The following is a 16,111-nucleotide window of genomic DNA, read 5'->3' as shown; positions in this document are numbered from 1 at the left end:
CTCGTTCTCTTGCCTTCATCACCGGCGTGGTCTAGTGGCTAGGATATCTGGCTTTCACCCAGAATGCCCGGGTTCGATTCCCGGCGTCGGAAAGTGTGGTCTCATGGTGTAACGGTTAGCACTCTGGACTATGAATCCAGCGATCCGAGTTCAAATCTTCGTGAGACCTTGCTTTTAATTTTTGCTAATGCAGCAAAAGCTGGCAACGACGAAACTGTCAGCGAATAGACCGCGGTACCGATGCTCGCTGCCTTGAGCCATATCCCGCGCGGTCAAGTGGCAAGGATATCTGGCTTTCACAAAGAAGGCCCGGGTTCGTTTCTCGGCGTCGGAAAGTGCGGCCTCATGGTGTAATGGTTAGCACTCTGGACTTTGAATCCAGCGATGTGAGCTCAAATCTCGGTGAGACCTTGCATTTTACTTTGCTAATGCAGCAAAGCTGGCAACGACGAAACTGTCCACGAACAGACGCCAGTACTAGCGCTCATTCCCTTGGCGCCATCTGTGGCATGGTCTAGTGGCTAGGATATCTGGTTTGAACCAAGAAGGCCCGGGTTTCATTCCCGGTGTTGGAAAGTGCGGTCTCATGGTGAAACAGCTAGCACTCTGGACTCTGAATCTAGGGAACTGAGTTCAAATCTCGGTGAGACCTTGCTTTTTATTTTTGCTAATGCAACAAAAGCTGGCAACGGCGAAACTGTCCGTGAATAGACTCCAGTACTAGCGCTCGTTCTCTTGTCGCCATCTCCGGCGTGGTCTAGTGGCTACGATATTTGGCTTTAACCCAGAAGGCCCAGGTTCGATTCCCGGCGTCGGAAAGTGCGGTCTCATGGTGTAACGGTTAGCACTCTGGAGTCTAAATACAGCGATTTGGGTTCAAATCTCGGTGAGACCTCTTTTTATTTTTGCTAATGCAACAAAAGCTGGCAACGGCGAAACTGTCCGCGAATAGACTCCAGTACTAGCGCTCGTTCTCTTGTCGCCATCTCCGGCGTGGTCTAGTGGCTAGAATATTTGGCTTTCACCCAGAAAGCCCAGGTTCATTTCCCGGCGTCGGAAAGGGCAGTCTCATAGTGTAACGGTTACCACTCTGGAGTCTAAATACAGCGATTCGGGTTCAAATCTTGGTGAGACCTTGCTTTTTATTTTTCCTAATGCAGAAAAAGCTGGCAACGACGAAACTGTCCACGATTAGACACCGGTATCAATTCTCGCTGCCTTGAGCACTCTCCGGCGTGGTCTAGTGGCTAGGATATTTGGCTTTCACACAGAAGGCCCGGGTTTGATTCCCGGTGTCGGAAAGTGCGGTCTCATGGTGTAACGGTTAGCACTCTGGACTCTGAATCCAGCGATCCGGGTTCAAAGCTCGGTTAGACCTTGCTTTTTATTTTTGCTTATGCAGCAAAGGCTGGCAATGACGAAACTGTCCGCGAATAGACAGCGGTACCAGCGCTCGGTCGCTTGTCGCCATTTCAGGCGTGGTCTAGTGGCTAGGATATCTGGCTTTTTACTAAGAAGGCCCAGCTTCGATTCCCGGCGTCGGAAAGTGTGGTCTCATGGTGTAATGGTTAGCACTCTGGACTTTGAATCCAGCGATCCAAGTTCAAATCTCGGTGATACCTTGCATTTTACTTTGCTAATGCAGCAAAAGCTGGCAACGACGAAACTGTCAGCGATTAGACCGCGGTACCAATGCTCGCTGCCTTGAGCCTTCTACGGCGTGGTCTAGTGGCTAGGATATCTGGCGTTCACAAAGAAGGCCCTGGTTGGATTCTCGGCGTCGGAAAGTGCGGTCTCATGGTGTAATGGTTAGCACTCTAGACTTTGAATCCAGCGATCTGAGTTCAAATCTCGGTGAGACCTTGCTTTTATTTTTGCTAATGCAGCAAAGCTGGACAGACGAAACTGTCCGCGAACAGACACCGGTACTAGCGCTCATTTCCTTGGCGTCATCTCCGGCATGGTCTAGTGGCTAGGATATCTGGCTTTCACCAAGAAGGCCTGGGTTTCATTCCCGGTGTTGGAAAGTGCGGACTCATGGTGTAACAGCTAGCACCCTGGACTCTGAATCTAGGGAACCGAGTTCAAATCTCGGTGAGAACTTGCTCTTTATTTTTGGTAATGCAACAAATGCTGGCAACGGCGAAACTGTCCGCGAACAGACTCCAGTACTAGCGCTCGCTCTTTTTTCGCCATCTCCGGCGTGGTCTAGTGGCTAGGATATGTGGCTTTCACCCGGAAGGCCCGGGTTTGATTCCCGGTGTCGGAAAGTGCGGTCTCATGGTGTAACGGTTAGCACTCTGGACTCTAAATCCAGCGATCAAGGTTCAAAGCTCGGTTAGACCTTGCTTTTTATTTTTGCTTATGCAGCAAAGGCTGGCAATGACGAAACTGTCCGCGAATAGACACCGGTACCAGCGCTCGGTCGCTTGTCGCCATTTCAAGCGTGGTCGAGTGGCTAGGATATCTGGCTTTTACTAAGAAGGCCCGGCTTAGATTCCCGGCGTCGGAAAGTGTGGTCTCATGGTGTAATGGTTAGCACTATGGACTTTGAATCCAGCGATCCAAGTTCAAATCTCGGTGATACCTTGCATTTTACTTTGCTAATGCTGCAAAAGCTGGCAACGACGAAACTGTCAACGAATAGACCGCGGTACCGATGCTCGCTCCCTCAAGCCATCTCTGGCGTGGTCTAGTGGCTAGGATATTTGGCTTTCACCCAGAAGGCCCAGGTTCGATTCCCGGCGTCGGAAAGTGTGGTCAATTGGTGTAAGGGTTAGCACTCTGCACTCTGCATCCAGCGATCTGAGTTCCAATCTCGGTGAGACCTTGCTTTTTATTTTTGCTAATGCAGCGAAAGCTGGCAACGACTTAACTGTCCACGTTTAGACACCGGTACCAGCGCTCGTTCTCTTGCCGTCATCTCCGGCGTGGTCTAGTGGCTAGGATATCTGGCTTTCACCCAGAAGGCCCGGGTTCGATTCCCGGCGTTGGAAAGTGTGGTCTCATGGTGTAACGGTTAGCACTCTGGACTCTGAATCCAGCGATGTGAGCTCAAATCTCGGTGAGACCTTGCATTTTACTTTGCTAATGCAGCAAAGCTGGCAACGACGAAACTGTCCACGAACAGACGCCAGTACTAGCGCTCATTCCCTTGGCGCCATCTGTGGCATGGTCTAGTGGCTAGGATATCTGGTTTGAACCAAGAAGGCCCGGGTTTCATTCCCGGTGTTGGAAAGTGTGGTCTCATGGTGTAACGGTTAGCACTCTGGAGTCTAAATACAGCGATTCGGGTTCAAATCTTGGTGAGACCTTGCTTTTTATTTTTCCTAATGCAGCAAAAGCTGGCAACGACGAAACTGTCCACGATTTGACACCGGCACCAGCGCTCGTTCTCTTGCCTTCATCTCTGGCGTGGTCTAGTGGCTAGGATATCTGGCTTTCACCCAGAAGGGCCGGGTTCGATTCCCGGCGTCGGAAAGTGCAGTCTCATGTTATAACGGTTGGCACTCTGGACTCTGAATCCAGCAATCCGAGTTCAAATCTTGGTGAGACCTTGCTTTTTTATCTTTGCTAATTCAGCAAAAGCTGGCAACGACGAAACTATCAACGAATAGACCGCGGTACCGATGCTCGCTGCCTTGTGCCGTCTTCGGCGTGGTCTAGTGGCTAGGATATCTGGCTTTCACCAAGAAGACCCGGGTTCGATTCCCGGCGTCGGATTGTGCGGTCTCATGGTGTAATGGTTAGCACTCTGGACTCTGAATCCAGCGATCCGAGGTCAAATCTCGGTGAGACCTTGCTTTTTATTTTTGCTAATGCAGCAAAAGCTGGCAACGACGAAACTGTCAGCGAATAGACCGCGGTACCGATGTTCGCTGCTTTGAGCCATCTCCGGCGCGGTCTAGTGGCTAGGATATCTGGCTTTCACAAAGAAGGCACGGGTTCGATTCGCGGTGTCGGAGAGTGCGGTGTCATGGTGTAACGGTTAACACTCTGGACTCTGAATCCAGCGATCTGAGTTCAAATCTCGGTGAGACCTTGTTTTTTATTTTTGCTAATGTAGCAAAAGCTGGCAACGACGAAATTGTCAGCGATTAGACCGCGGTACCATGCTCGCTGCCTTGAGCCTTCTACGTCGTGGTCTAGTGGCTAGGATATCTGGCGTTCACAAAGAAGGCCCTGGTTCGATTCTCGGCGTCGGAAAGTGCGGTCTCATGGTGTAATGGTTACCACTCTAGACTTTGAATCCAGCGATCTGAGTTCAAATCTCGGTGAGCCCTTGCTTTTATTTTTGCTAATGCAGCGAAAGCTGGCAACGACTAAACTGTCCACGTTTAGACACCGGTACCAGCGCTCGTTCTCTTGCCGTCATCTCGGGCGTGGTCTAGTGGCTAGGATATCTGGCTTTCATCCAGAAGGCCCGGGTTCGATTCCCGGCGTCGGAAAGTGCGGTCTCATGGTTTAACGGTTAGCACTCTGGACTCTGAGTCCAGCGATCCGAGTTCAAATCTCGGTGAGACCTTGCTTTTTATTTTTCCTAATGCAACAAAAGCTGGCAACGGCGAAACTGTCCGCGAATAGACTCCAGTACTAGCGCTCGTTCTCTTGTCGCCATCTCCGGCGTGGTCTAGTGGCTAGAATATTTGGCTTTCACCCAGAAGGCCCAGGTTCATTTCCCGGCGTCGGAAAGGGCAGTCTCAGATTGTAACATTAGCACTCTGGAGTCTAAATACAGCGATTCGGGTTCAAATCTCGGTGAGACCTTGCTTTTTATTTTTCCTAATGCAGAAAAAGCTGGCAACGACGAAACTGTCCACGATTAGACACCGGTACCAATTCTCGCTGCCTTGAGCCATCTCCGGCGTGGTCTAGTGGCTAGGATATCAGGCGTTCACAAAGAAGGCCCTGGTTCGATTCTCGGCGTCGGAAAGTGCGGTCTCATGGTGTAATGGTTAGCTCTCTAGACTTTGAATCCAGCGATCTGAGTTCAAATCTCGGTGAGACCTTGCTATTATTTTTGCTAATGCAGCAAAAGCTGGCAACGACGAAACTGTCAGCGATTAGACCGCGGTACCAATGCTCGCTGCCTTGAGCCTTCTACGGCGTGGTCTAGTGGCTAGGATATCTGGCGTTCACAAAGAAGGCCCTGGTTGGATTCTCGGCGTCGGAAAGTGCGGTCTCATGGTGTAATGGTTAGCACTCTAGACTTTGAATCCAGCGATCTGAGTTCAAATCTTGGTGAGACCTTGCTTTTATTTTTGCTAATGCAGGAAAGCTGGACAGACGAAACTGTCCGCGAACAGACACCGGTACTAGCGCTCATTTCCTTGGCGTCATCTCTGGCATGGTCTAGTGGCTAGGATATCTGGCTTTCACCAAGAAGGCCTGGGTTTCATTCTCGGTGTTGGAAAGTGCGGTCTCATGGTTTAACAGCTAGCACCCTGGACTCTGAATCTAGGGAACCGAGTTCAAATCTCGGTGAGAACTTGCTCTTTATTTTTGGTAATGCAACAAATGCTGGCAACGGCGAAACTGTCCGCGAACAGACTCCAGTACTAGCGCTCGCTCTTTTTTCGCCATCTCCGGCGTGGTCTAGTGGCTAGGATATTTGGCTTTCACCCAGAAGGCCCGGGTTTGATTCCCGTTGTCGGAAAGTGCGGTCTCATGGTGTAACGGTTAGCAGTCTGGACTCTGAATCCAGCGATCCGGGTTCAAAGCTCGGTTAGACCTTGCTTTTTATTTTTGCTTATGCAGCAAAGGCTGGCAATGACGAAACTGTCCGCGAATAGACACCGGTACCAGCGCTCGGTCGCTTGTCGCCATTTCAAGCGTGGTCGAGTGGCTAGGATATCTGGCTTTTACTAAGAAGGCCCGGCTTAGATTCCCGGCGTCGGAAAGTGTGGTCTCATGGTGTAATGGTTAGCACTCTGGACTTTGAATCCAGCGATCCAAGTTCAAATCTCGGTGATACCTTGCATTTTACTTTGCTAATGCTGCAAAAGCTGGCAACGACGAAACTGTCAACGAATAGACCGCGGTACCGATGCTCACTCCCTCAAGCCATCTCTGGCGTGGTCTAGTGGCTAGGATATTTGGCTTTCACCCAGAAGGCCCAGGTTCGATTCCCGGCGTCGGAAAGTGTGGTCAATTGGTGTAAGGGTTAGCACTCTGCACTCTGCATTCAGCGATCTGAGTTCCAATCTCGGTGAGACCTTGCTTTTTATTTTTGCTAATGCAGCGAAAGCTGGCAACGACTTACCTGTCCACGTTTAGACACCGGTACCAGCGCTCGTTCTCTTGCCGTCATCTCCGGCGTGGTCTAGTGGCTAGGATATCTGGCTTTCACCCATAAGGCCCGGGTTCGATTCCCGGCGTTGGAAAGTGTGGTCTCATGGTGTAACGGTTAGCACTCTGGACTCTGAATCCAGCGATCCAAGTTCAAATCTCGGTGAGACCTTGCTTTTTATTTTTCCTAATGCAGAAAAAGCTGGCAACGACGAAACTGTCCACGATTAGACACCGGTATCAATTCTCGCTGCCTTGAGCACTCTCCGGCGTGGTCTAGTGGCTAGGATATTTGGCTTTCACACAGAAGGCCCGGGTTTGATTCCCGGTGTCGGAAAGTGCGGTCTCATGGTGTAACGGTTAGCACTCTGGACTCTGCATCCCGCGATCATAGTTCAAATCTTGGTGAGACCTTGCTTTTTTATCTTTGCTAATTCAGCAAAAGCTGGCAACGACGAAACTATCAACGAATAGACCGCGGCACCGATGCTCGCTGCCTTGTGCCGTCTTCGGCGTGGTCTAGTGGCTAGGATATCTGGCTTTCACCAAGAAGACACGGGTTCGATTCCCGGCGTCGGATTGTGCGGTCTCATGGTGTAATGGTTAGCACTGTGGACTCTGAATCCAGCGATCCGAGTTCAAATCTCGGTGAGACCTTTCTTTTGATTTTTCCTAATGCAGCAAAAGCTGGCAACGACGAAACTGTCAGCGAATAGACCGCGGTACCGATGTTCGCTGCTTTGAGCCATCTCCGGCGCGGTCTAGTGGCTAGGAAAACTGGCTTTCACAAAGAAGGCCCGGGTTCGATTCGCGGTGTCGGAGAGTGCGGTGTCATGGTGTAACGGTTAACACTCTGGACTCTGAATCCAGCGATCTGAGTTCAAATCTCGGTGAGACCTTGTTTTTTATTTTTGCTAATGTAGCAAAAGCTGGCAACGACGAAACTGTCAGCGATTTGACCGCGGTACCATGCTCGCTGCCTTGAGCCTTCTACGTCGTGGTCTAGTGGCTAGGATATCTGGCGTTCACAAAGAAGGCCCTGGTTCGATTCTCGGCGTCGGAAAGTGCGGTCTCATGGTGTAATGGTTAGCACTCTAGACTTTGAATCCAGCGATCTGAGTTCAAATCTCGGTGAGCCCTTGCTTTTATTTTTGCTAATGCAGCAAAGCTGGACAGACGAAACTGTCCGCGAACAGACACCGGTACTAGCGCTCATTCCCTTGGCGCCATCTCTGGCATGGTCTATTGGCTAGGATATCTGGCTTTCACCAAGAAGGCCTGGGTTTCATTCCCGGTGTTGGAAAGTGCGGTCTCATGGTGTAACAGCTAGCACCCTGGACTCTGAATCTAGGGAACCGAGTTCAAATCTCGATGAGAATTTGCTCTTTATTTTTGGTAATGCAACAAATGCTGGCAACGGCGAAACTGTCCGCGAACAGACTCCAGTACTAGCGCTCGCTCTCTTTTCGCCATCTCCGGCATGGTCTAGTGGCTAGGATATTTGGCTTTCACCCAGAAGGCCCGGTTTTGATTCCCGGTGTCGGAAAGTGCGGTCTCATGGTGTAACGGTTAGCACTATGGAGTCTAAATACAGCGATAAGGGTTCAAATTTCGGTGAGACCTTGATTTTATTTTTCCTAATGCAGCAAAAGCTGGCAACGACGAAACTGTCCACGATTAGACACCGGTACCAGTGCTCGTTCTCTTGCCTTCATCACCGGCTAGGATATCTGGCTTTCACCCAGAATGCCCGGGTTCGATTCCCGGCATCGGAAAGTGTGGTCTCATGGTGTAACGGTTAGCACTATGGACTCTGAATCCAGCTATTCGAGTTCAAATCTTCGTGAGATCTCGCTTTTTATTTTTGCTAATGCAGCAAAAGCTGGCAACGACGAAACTGTCAACGAATAGACCGCGGTACCGATGCTCGCTCCCTCAAGCCATCTCTGGCGTGGTCTAAAGGCTAGGATATTTGGCTTTCACCCAGAAGGCCCGGGTTCGATTCCCGGCTTCGGAAAGTGTGGTCTCATGATGTAACGGTTAGCACTATGGACTCTGAATCCAGCTATCCGAGTTCAAATCTCGGTGAGCCCTTGCTTTTATTTTTGCTAATGCAGCAAAGCTGGACAGACGAAACTGTCCGCGAACAGACACCGGTACTAGCGCTCATTCCCTTGGCGCCATCTCTGGCATGGTCTATTGGCTAGGATATCTGGCTTTCACCAAGAAGGCCTGGGTTTCATTCCCGGTGTTGGAAAGTGCGGTCTCATGGTGAAACAGCTAGCACTCTGGACTCTGAATCTAGGGAACTGAGTTCAAATCTCGGTGAGACCTTGCTTTTTATTTTTGCTAATGCAACAAAAGCTGGCAACGGCGAAACTGTCCGTGAATAGACTCCAGTACTAGCGCTCGTTCTCTTGTCGCCATCTCCGGCGTGGTCTAGTGGCTAGAATATTTGGCTTTCACCCAGAAGGCCCAGGTTCATTTCCCGGCGTCGGAAAGGGCAGTCTCATAGTGTAACGGTTAGCACTCTGGACTCTGAATCTAGGGAACTGAGTTCAAATCTCGGTGAGACCTTGCTTTTTATTTTTGCTAATGCAACAAAAGCTGGCAACGGCGAAACTGTCCGTGAATAGACTCCAGTACTAGCGCTCGTTCTCTTGTCGCCATCTCCGGCGTGGTCTAGTGGCTAGAATATCTGGCGTTCACAAAGAAGGCCCAGGTTCGATTCCCGGCGTCGGAAAGTGCGGTCTCATGGTGTAACGGTTAGCACTCTGGAGTCTAAATACAGCGATTCGGGTTCAAATCTCGGTGAGACCTTGCTTTTTATTTTCCCTAATGCAGCAAAAGCTGGCAACGACGACGCTGTCCACGAATAGACCGCGGTACCGATGCTCGCTCCCTCGAGCCATCACCGGCGTGGTCTAGTGGCTAGTATATCTGGCTTTTACCCAGAAGGCCCGGGTTCGATTCCCGGCGTTGGAAAATGTGGTCTATTGGTGTATTGGTTAGCACTCTGAACTCTGCATCCAGCGATCTGAGTCCAAATCTTGGTGAGGCGTTGCTTTTTATTTTTGCTAATGCAGCGAAAGCTGGCAACGACGAAACTGCCCACGATTAGACACCAGTACCAGCGCTCGTTTTCTTGCCTTCCTCTCCGGCTTGGTCTAGTGGCAAGGATATCTGGCTTTCACCCAGAAGGTCCGGGTTTATTCCCGGCGGCGGAAAGTGCGGTCTCATGGTGTAACGGTTAGCACTCTGGGCTCTGAATCCAGCGAGCCGAGTTCCAATCTTGGTGAGAGCTCTTTTTATTTTTGCTAATGCAACAAAAGCTGGCAACGGCGAAACTGTCCGCGAATAGACTCCAGTACTAGCGCTCGTTCTCTTGTCGCCATCTCCGGCGTGGTCTAGTGGCTAGAATATTTGGCTTTCACCCAGAAGGCCCAGGTTCATTTCCCGGCGTCGGAAAGGGCAGTCTCATAGTGTAACGGTTAGCACTCTGGAGTCTAAATACAGCGATTCGGGTTCAAATCTTGGTGAGACTTTGTTTTTTATTTTTCCTAATGCAGAAAAAGCTGGCAACGACGAAACTGTCCACGATTAGACACCGGTACCAATTCTCGCTGCCTTGAGCCATCTCCGGCGTGGTCTAGTGCCTAGGATATTTGGCTTTCACACAGAAGGCCCGGGTTTGATTCCCGGTGTCGGAAAGTGCGGTCTCATGGTGTAACGGTTAGCACTCTGGACTCTGAATCCAGCGATCCGGGTTCAAAGCTCGGTTAGACCTTGCTTTTTATTTTTGCTTATGCAGCAAAGGCTGGCAATGATGAAACTGTCCGCGAATAGACAGCGGTACCAGCGCTCGGTCGCTTGTCGCCATTTCAGGCGTGGTCTAGTGGCTAGGATATCTGGCTTTTACTAAGAAGGCCCGGCTTCGATTCCCGGCGTCGGAAAGTGTGGTCTCATGGTGTAATGGTTAGCACTTTGGACTTTGAATCCAGCGATCCAAGTTCTAATCTCGGTGATACCCTGCATTTTACTTCGCTAATGCTGCAAAAGCTGGCAACGACGAAACTGTCAACGAATAGACCGCGGTACCGATGCTCGCTCCCTCAAGCCATCTCTGACGTGGTCTAGTGGCTAGGATATTTGGCTTTCACCCAGAAGGCCCAGGTTCGATTCCCGGCGTCGGAAAGTGTGGTCAATTGGTGTAACGGTTAGCACTCTGCATCCAGCGATCTGAGTTCCAATCTCGGTGAGACCTTGCTTTTTATTTTTGCTAATGCAGCGAAAGCTGGCAACGACTAAACTGTCCACGTTTAGACACCGGTACCAGCGCTCGTTCTCTTGCCGTCATCTCCGGCGTGGTCTAGTGGCTAGGATATCTGGCTTTCACCCAGAAGGCCCGGGTTCGATTCCCGGCGTCGGAAAGTGTGGTCTCATGGTGTAACGGTTAGCACTCTGGGCTCTGAATCCAGCGATCCGAGTTCAAATCTCGGTGAGACCTTGCTTTTTATTTTTGCTAATGCAACAAAAGCTTGCAACGGCGAAACTGTCCGCGAATAGACTCCAGTACTAGCGCTTGTTCTCTTGTCGCCATCTCCGGCGTGGTCTAGTGGCTAGAATATTTGGCTTTCACCCAGAAGGCCCAGGTTCATTTCCCGGCGTCGGAAAGGGCAGTCTCAGATTGTAACGGTTAGCACTCTGGAGTCTAAATACAGCGATTCGGGTTCAAATCTCGGTGAGACCTTGCTTTTTATTTTTCCTAATGCAGAAAAAGCTGGCAACGACGAAACTGTCCACGATTAGACACCGGTACCAATTCTCGCTGCCTTGAGCCATCTCCGGCGTGGTCTAGTGGCTAGGATATCAGGCGTTCACAAAGAAGGCCCTGGTTTGATTCTCGGCGTCGGAAAGTGCGGTCTCATGGTGTAATGGTTAGCACTCTAGACTTTGAATCCAGCGATCTGAGTTCAAATCTCGGTGAGACCTTGCTTTTATTTTTGCTAATGCAGCAAAAGCTGGCAACGACGAAACTGTCAGCGATTAGACCGCGGTACCAATGCTCGCTGCCTTGAGCCTTCTACGGCGTGGTCTAGTGGCTAGGATATCTGGCGTTCACAAAGAAGGCCCTGGTTGGATTCTCGGCGTCGCAAAGTGCGGTCTCATGGTGTAATGGTTAGCACTCTAGACTTTGAATCCAGCGATCTGAGTTCAAATCTCGGTGAGACCTTGCTTTTATTTTTGCTAATGCAGCAAAGCTGGACAGACGAAACTGTCCGCGAACAGACACCGGTACTAGCGCTCATTCCCTTGGCGTCATCTCTGGCATGGTCTAGTGGCTAGGATATCTGGCTTTCACCAAGAAGGCCTGGGTTTCATTCCCGGTGTTGGAAAGTGCGGTCTCATGGTGTAACAGCTAGCACCCTGGACTCTGAAACTAGGGAACCGAGTTCAAATCTCGGTGAGAACTTGCTCTTTATTTTTGGTAATGCAACAAATGCTGGCAACGGCGAAACTGTCCGCGAACAGACTCCAGTACTAGCGCTCGCACTCTTTTCGCCATCTCCGGCATGGTCTAGTGGCTAGGATATTTGGCTTTCACCCAGAAGGCCCGGTTTTGATTCCCGGTGTCGGAAAGTGCGGTCTCATGGTGTAACGGTTAGCACTCTGGACTCTGAATCCAGCGATCCGGGTTCAAAGCTCGGTTAGACCTTGCTTTTTATTTTTGCTAATGCAGAAAAGGCTGGCAATGACGAAACTGTCCGCGAATAGACACCGGTACCAGCACACGGTCGCTTGTCGCCATTTCAGGCGTGGTCTAGTGCCTAGGATATCTGGCTTTTAATATGAAGGCCCGGCTTCGATTCCTGGCGTCGGAAAGTGTGGTCTCATGGTGTAATGGTTAGCACTCTGGACTTTGAATCCAGCGATCCAAGTTCAAATCTCGGTGACACCTTGCATTTTACTTTGCTAATGCTGCAAAAGCTGGCAACGACGAAACTGTCAACGAATAGACCGCGGTACCGATGCTCGCTTCCTCAAGCCATCTCTGGCGTGGTCTAAAGGCTAGGATATTTGGCTTTCACCCAGAAGGCCCAGGTTCGATTCCCGGCGTCGGAAAGTGTGGTCAATTGGTGTAATGGTCTGCACTCTGCATCCAGCGATCTGAGTTCCAATCTCGGTGAGACCTTGCTTTTTATTTTTGCTAATGCAGCGAAAGCTGGCAACGACTAAACTGTCCACGTTTAGACACCGGTACCAGCGCTCGTTCTCATGCCGTCATCTCCGGCGTGGTCTAGTGGCTAGGATATCTGGCTTTCATCCAGAAGGCCCGGGTTCGATTCCCGGCGTCGGAAAGTGCGGTCTCATGGTTTAACGGTTAGCACTCTGGACTCTGAATCCAGCGAACCGAGTTCAAATCTCGGTGAGACCTTGCTTTTTATTTTTCCTAATGTAACAAAAGCTGGACGGTGAAACTGTCCGCGAATAGACTCCAGTACTAGCGCTCGTTCTCTTGTCGCCATCTCCGGCGTGGTCTAGTGGCTAGAATATTTGGCTTTCACCCAGAAGGCCCAGGTTCATTTTCCGGCGTCGGAAAGGGCAGTCTCATGGTGTAACGGTTAGCACTCTGGAGTCTAAATACAGCGATTCGGGTTCAAATCTCGGTGAGACCTTGCTTTTTAATTTTCCTAATGCAGAAAAAGCTGGCAACGACGAAACTGCCCACGATTAGACACCGGTACCAATTCTTGCTGCCTTGAGCCATCTCCGGCGTGGTCTAGTGGCTAGGATATCTGACTTTCACAAAGAAGGCCCGGGTTCAATTCTCGGCGTCGGAAAGTGCGGTCTCATGGTGTAACGGTTAGCACTCTGGAGTCTAAATACAGCGATTCGGGTTCAAATCTTGGTGAGACCTTGCTTTTTATTTTCGCTAATGCAGCAAAAGCTGGCAACGACGAAACTGTCAGCGAATAGACCGCGGTACCGATGCTCGCTGCCTTGAGCCATCTCCGGCGTGGTCTAGTGGCTAGGATATCTGGCTTTCACGAAGAATTCCCGGGTTGGATTCCCGGCGTCGGGAAGTTTGGTCTCATGGTGTAACGGTTAGCACTCTTGACTCTGAATACAGCGATCCGAGTTCGAATCTTGGTGAGACCTTGCTTTTTATTTTTGGTAATGCAGCAAAAGCTGGCAACGACGAAACTGGCAGCGAATAGACCGCGGTACCAATGCTCGCTGCTTTGAGCCATCTCCGGCGTGGTCTAGTGGCTAGGATATCTGGCGTTCACAAAGAATTCCCTGGTTCGATTCTCGGCGTCGGAAAGTTCAGTCTCATGGTGTAATGGTTAGCACTCTAGACTTTGAATCCAGCAATCTGAGTTCAAATCTCGGTGAGACCTTGCTTTTTATTTTTGCTATGCAGCAAAGCTCGACAGACGAAACTGTCCGCGAACAGACACCGGTACTAGCGCTGATTCCCTTGGCGCCATCTCTGGCATGGTCTAGTGGCTAGGATATCTGGCTTTCACCAAGAAGGCCCTGGTTTCATTCCCGGTGTTGGAAAGTGCGGTCTCATGGTGTAACAGCTAGCACCCTGCACTCTGAATCTAGGGAACCGAGTTCAAATCTCGGTGAGACCTTGCTTTTTAATTTTGCTAATGCAGCGAAAGCTGGCAACGACGAAACTGTCCACAATTAGACACCGGTACAGGCGCTCGTTCTCTTGCCTTCATCTCCGGCGTGGTCTAGTGGCTAGGATATCTGGCTTTCACACAGAAGGCCCGGGTTTGATTCTTGGCGTCGGAAAGTGCGGTCTAATGGTGTTTTGGTTAGCACTCTGGACTTTGAATTCAGCGATCTGAGTTCAAATCTTGGTGAGACCTTGCTTTTTATTTTTGCTAATGCAGCAAAGCTGGCAACGACGAAACTGTCCGCGAACAGACTCCAGTACTAGCGCTTGTTCTCTTGTCGCCATCTCCGGCGTGGTCTAGTGGCTAGAATATTTGGCTTTCACCCAGAAGGCCCAGGTTCATTTCCCGGCGTCGGAAAGGGCAGTCTCAGATTGTAACGGTTAGCACTCTGGAGTCTAAATACAGCGATTCGGGTTCAAATCTCGGTGAGACCTTGCTTTTTATTTTTCCTAATGCAGAAAAAGCTGGCAACGACGAAACTGTCCACGATTAGACACCGGTACCAATTCTCGCTGCCTTGAGCCATCTCCGGCGTGGTCTAGTGGCTAGGATATCAGGCGTTCACAAAGAAGGCCCTGGTTCGATTCTCGGCGTCGAAAAGTGCGGTCTCATGGTGTAATGGTTAGCACTCTAGACTTTGAATCCAGCGATCTGAGTTCAAATCTCGGTGAGACCTTGCTTTTATTTTTGCTAATGCAGCAAAAGCTGGCAACGACGAAACTGTCAGCGATTAGACCGCGGTACCAATGCTCGCTGCCTTGAGCCTTCTACGGCGTGGTCTAGTGGCTAGGATATCTGGCGTTCACAAAAAAGGCCCTGGTTGGATTCTCGGCGTCGGCAAGTGCGGTCTCATGGTGTAATGGTTAGCACTCTAGACTTTGAATCCAGCGATCTGAGTTCAAATCTCGGTGAGACCTTGCTTTTATTTTTGCTAATGCAGCAAAGCTGGACAGACGAAACTGTCCGCGAACAGACACCGGTACTAGCGCTCATTCCCTTGGCGTCATCTCTGGCATGGTCTAGTGGCTAGGATATCTGGCTTTCACCAAGAAGGCCTGGGTTTCATTCCCGGTGTTGGAAAGTGCGGTCTCATGGTGTAACAGCTAGCACCCTGGACTCTGAATCTAGGGAACCGAGTTCAAATCTCGGTGAGAACTTGCTCTTTATTTTTGGTAATGCAACAAATGCTGGCAACGGCGAAACTGTCCGCGAACAGACTCCAGTACTAGCGCTCGCACTCTTTTCGCCATCTCCGGCATGGTCTAGTGGCTAGGATATTTGGCTTTCACCCAGAAGGCCCGGTTTTGATTCCCGGTGTCGGAAAGTGCGGTCTCATGGTGTAACGGTTAGCACTCTGGACTCTGAATCCAGCGATCCGGGTTCAAAGCTCGGTTAGACCTTGCTTTTTATTTTTGCTAATGCAGAAAAGGCTGGCAATGACGAAACTGTCCGCGAATAGACACCGGTACCAGCACACGGTCGCTTGTCGCCATTTCAGGCGTGGTCTAGTGCCTAGGATATCTGGCTTTTAATAAGAAGGCCCGGCTTCGATTCCCGGCGTCGGAAAGTGTGGTCTCATGGTGTAATGGTTAGCACTCTGGACTTTGAATCCAGCGATCCAAGTTCAAATCTCGGTGACACCTTGCATTTTACTTTGCTAATGCTGCAAAAGCTGGCAACGACGAAACTGTCAACGAATAGACCGCGGTACCGATGCTCGCTCCCTCAAGCCATCTCTGGCGTGGTCTAAAGGCTAGGATATTTGGCTTCCACCCAGAAGGCCCAGGTTCGATTCCCGGCGTCGGAAAGTGTGGTCAATTGGTGTAATGGTCTGCACTCTGCATCCAGCGATCTGAGTTCCAATCTCGGTGAGACCTTGCTTTTTATTTTTGCTAATGCAGCGAAAGCTGGCAACGACTAAACTGTCCACGTTTAGACACCGGTACCAGCGCTCGTTCTCATGCCGTCATCTCCGGCGTGGTCTGGTGGCTAGGATATCTGGCTTTCATCCAGAAGGCCCGGGTTCGATTCCCGGCGTCGGAAAGTGCGGTCTCATGGTTTAACGGTTAGCACTCTGGACTCTGAATCCAGCGAACCGAGTTCAAATCTCGGTGAGACCTTGCTTTTTA

General features: G+C 50.5%; 1 protein-coding gene and 34 non-coding genes across 35 annotated transcripts in view; all 35 read left to right on the top strand.

Moving 5' to 3' along the window:
- LOC119182706 (uncharacterized) overlaps positions 1-16,111 on the top strand; it is a 168,776-nt gene that overhangs the window by 13,850 nt on the left and 138,815 nt on the right. The gene's annotated exons all lie outside the window — the stretch shown is intronic.
- Positions 21-92, top strand: TRNAE-UUC (transfer RNA glutamic acid (anticodon UUC)). Its single transcript has one exon. It is a non-coding gene; the product is annotated as a tRNA-Glu (tRNA).
- Positions 1,551-1,622, top strand: TRNAQ-UUG (transfer RNA glutamine (anticodon UUG)). Its single transcript has one exon. It is a non-coding gene; the product is annotated as a tRNA-Gln (tRNA).
- Positions 1,792-1,863, top strand: TRNAQ-UUG (transfer RNA glutamine (anticodon UUG)). Its single transcript has one exon. It is a non-coding gene; the product is annotated as a tRNA-Gln (tRNA).
- On the top strand, positions 2,682-2,753 carry TRNAE-UUC (transfer RNA glutamic acid (anticodon UUC)). The gene has a single exon. It is a non-coding gene; the product is annotated as a tRNA-Glu (tRNA).
- On the top strand, positions 2,925-2,996 carry TRNAE-UUC (transfer RNA glutamic acid (anticodon UUC)). Its single transcript has one exon. It is a non-coding gene; the product is annotated as a tRNA-Glu (tRNA).
- Positions 3,409-3,480, top strand: TRNAE-UUC (transfer RNA glutamic acid (anticodon UUC)). The gene has a single exon. It is a non-coding gene; the product is annotated as a tRNA-Glu (tRNA).
- Positions 3,652-3,723, top strand: TRNAE-UUC (transfer RNA glutamic acid (anticodon UUC)). The gene has a single exon. It is a non-coding gene; the product is annotated as a tRNA-Glu (tRNA).
- TRNAQ-CUG (transfer RNA glutamine (anticodon CUG)) lies at positions 3,729-3,800 on the top strand. Its single transcript has one exon. It is a non-coding gene; the product is annotated as a tRNA-Gln (tRNA).
- On the top strand, positions 3,971-4,042 carry TRNAQ-CUG (transfer RNA glutamine (anticodon CUG)). The gene has a single exon. It is a non-coding gene; the product is annotated as a tRNA-Gln (tRNA).
- TRNAE-UUC (transfer RNA glutamic acid (anticodon UUC)) lies at positions 4,377-4,448 on the top strand. Its single transcript has one exon. It is a non-coding gene; the product is annotated as a tRNA-Glu (tRNA).
- TRNAE-UUC (transfer RNA glutamic acid (anticodon UUC)) lies at positions 5,585-5,656 on the top strand. Its single transcript has one exon. It is a non-coding gene; the product is annotated as a tRNA-Glu (tRNA).
- On the top strand, positions 5,905-5,976 carry TRNAQ-UUG (transfer RNA glutamine (anticodon UUG)). The gene has a single exon. It is a non-coding gene; the product is annotated as a tRNA-Gln (tRNA).
- Positions 6,069-6,140, top strand: TRNAE-UUC (transfer RNA glutamic acid (anticodon UUC)). The gene has a single exon. It is a non-coding gene; the product is annotated as a tRNA-Glu (tRNA).
- Positions 6,312-6,383, top strand: TRNAE-UUC (transfer RNA glutamic acid (anticodon UUC)). Its single transcript has one exon. It is a non-coding gene; the product is annotated as a tRNA-Glu (tRNA).
- On the top strand, positions 6,389-6,460 carry TRNAQ-CUG (transfer RNA glutamine (anticodon CUG)). The gene has a single exon. It is a non-coding gene; the product is annotated as a tRNA-Gln (tRNA).
- On the top strand, positions 6,874-6,945 carry TRNAQ-CUG (transfer RNA glutamine (anticodon CUG)). The gene has a single exon. It is a non-coding gene; the product is annotated as a tRNA-Gln (tRNA).
- TRNAQ-CUG (transfer RNA glutamine (anticodon CUG)) lies at positions 7,116-7,187 on the top strand. Its single transcript has one exon. It is a non-coding gene; the product is annotated as a tRNA-Gln (tRNA).
- Positions 7,763-7,834, top strand: TRNAE-UUC (transfer RNA glutamic acid (anticodon UUC)). The gene has a single exon. It is a non-coding gene; the product is annotated as a tRNA-Glu (tRNA).
- TRNAK-UUU (transfer RNA lysine (anticodon UUU)) lies at positions 9,202-9,273 on the top strand. The gene has a single exon. It is a non-coding gene; the product is annotated as a tRNA-Lys (tRNA).
- On the top strand, positions 10,411-10,482 carry TRNAE-UUC (transfer RNA glutamic acid (anticodon UUC)). The gene has a single exon. It is a non-coding gene; the product is annotated as a tRNA-Glu (tRNA).
- Positions 10,647-10,718, top strand: TRNAE-UUC (transfer RNA glutamic acid (anticodon UUC)). The gene has a single exon. It is a non-coding gene; the product is annotated as a tRNA-Glu (tRNA).
- On the top strand, positions 10,724-10,795 carry TRNAQ-CUG (transfer RNA glutamine (anticodon CUG)). The gene has a single exon. It is a non-coding gene; the product is annotated as a tRNA-Gln (tRNA).
- On the top strand, positions 11,209-11,280 carry TRNAQ-UUG (transfer RNA glutamine (anticodon UUG)). The gene has a single exon. It is a non-coding gene; the product is annotated as a tRNA-Gln (tRNA).
- TRNAQ-UUG (transfer RNA glutamine (anticodon UUG)) lies at positions 11,450-11,521 on the top strand. The gene has a single exon. It is a non-coding gene; the product is annotated as a tRNA-Gln (tRNA).
- On the top strand, positions 11,856-11,927 carry TRNAE-UUC (transfer RNA glutamic acid (anticodon UUC)). The gene has a single exon. It is a non-coding gene; the product is annotated as a tRNA-Glu (tRNA).
- TRNAQ-UUG (transfer RNA glutamine (anticodon UUG)) lies at positions 12,176-12,247 on the top strand. Its single transcript has one exon. It is a non-coding gene; the product is annotated as a tRNA-Gln (tRNA).
- Positions 12,576-12,647, top strand: TRNAE-UUC (transfer RNA glutamic acid (anticodon UUC)). The gene has a single exon. It is a non-coding gene; the product is annotated as a tRNA-Glu (tRNA).
- On the top strand, positions 12,653-12,724 carry TRNAQ-CUG (transfer RNA glutamine (anticodon CUG)). Its single transcript has one exon. It is a non-coding gene; the product is annotated as a tRNA-Gln (tRNA).
- TRNAQ-UUG (transfer RNA glutamine (anticodon UUG)) lies at positions 14,587-14,658 on the top strand. Its single transcript has one exon. It is a non-coding gene; the product is annotated as a tRNA-Gln (tRNA).
- Positions 14,828-14,899, top strand: TRNAQ-UUG (transfer RNA glutamine (anticodon UUG)). Its single transcript has one exon. It is a non-coding gene; the product is annotated as a tRNA-Gln (tRNA).
- On the top strand, positions 15,234-15,305 carry TRNAE-UUC (transfer RNA glutamic acid (anticodon UUC)). Its single transcript has one exon. It is a non-coding gene; the product is annotated as a tRNA-Glu (tRNA).
- TRNAQ-UUG (transfer RNA glutamine (anticodon UUG)) lies at positions 15,554-15,625 on the top strand. The gene has a single exon. It is a non-coding gene; the product is annotated as a tRNA-Gln (tRNA).
- On the top strand, positions 15,954-16,025 carry TRNAE-UUC (transfer RNA glutamic acid (anticodon UUC)). Its single transcript has one exon. It is a non-coding gene; the product is annotated as a tRNA-Glu (tRNA).
- On the top strand, positions 16,031-16,102 carry TRNAQ-CUG (transfer RNA glutamine (anticodon CUG)). The gene has a single exon. It is a non-coding gene; the product is annotated as a tRNA-Gln (tRNA).

The sequence above is a fragment of the Rhipicephalus microplus genome, chromosome 3 (assembly GCF_043290135.1).
Source record: "Rhipicephalus microplus isolate Deutch F79 chromosome 3, USDA_Rmic, whole genome shotgun sequence".
Lineage (NCBI taxonomy): Eukaryota > Metazoa > Arthropoda > Arachnida > Ixodida > Ixodidae > Rhipicephalus > Rhipicephalus microplus.
Note: the sequence above shows the minus strand (reverse complement) of the source record. Positions and strands in the feature narration are given on the sequence as shown.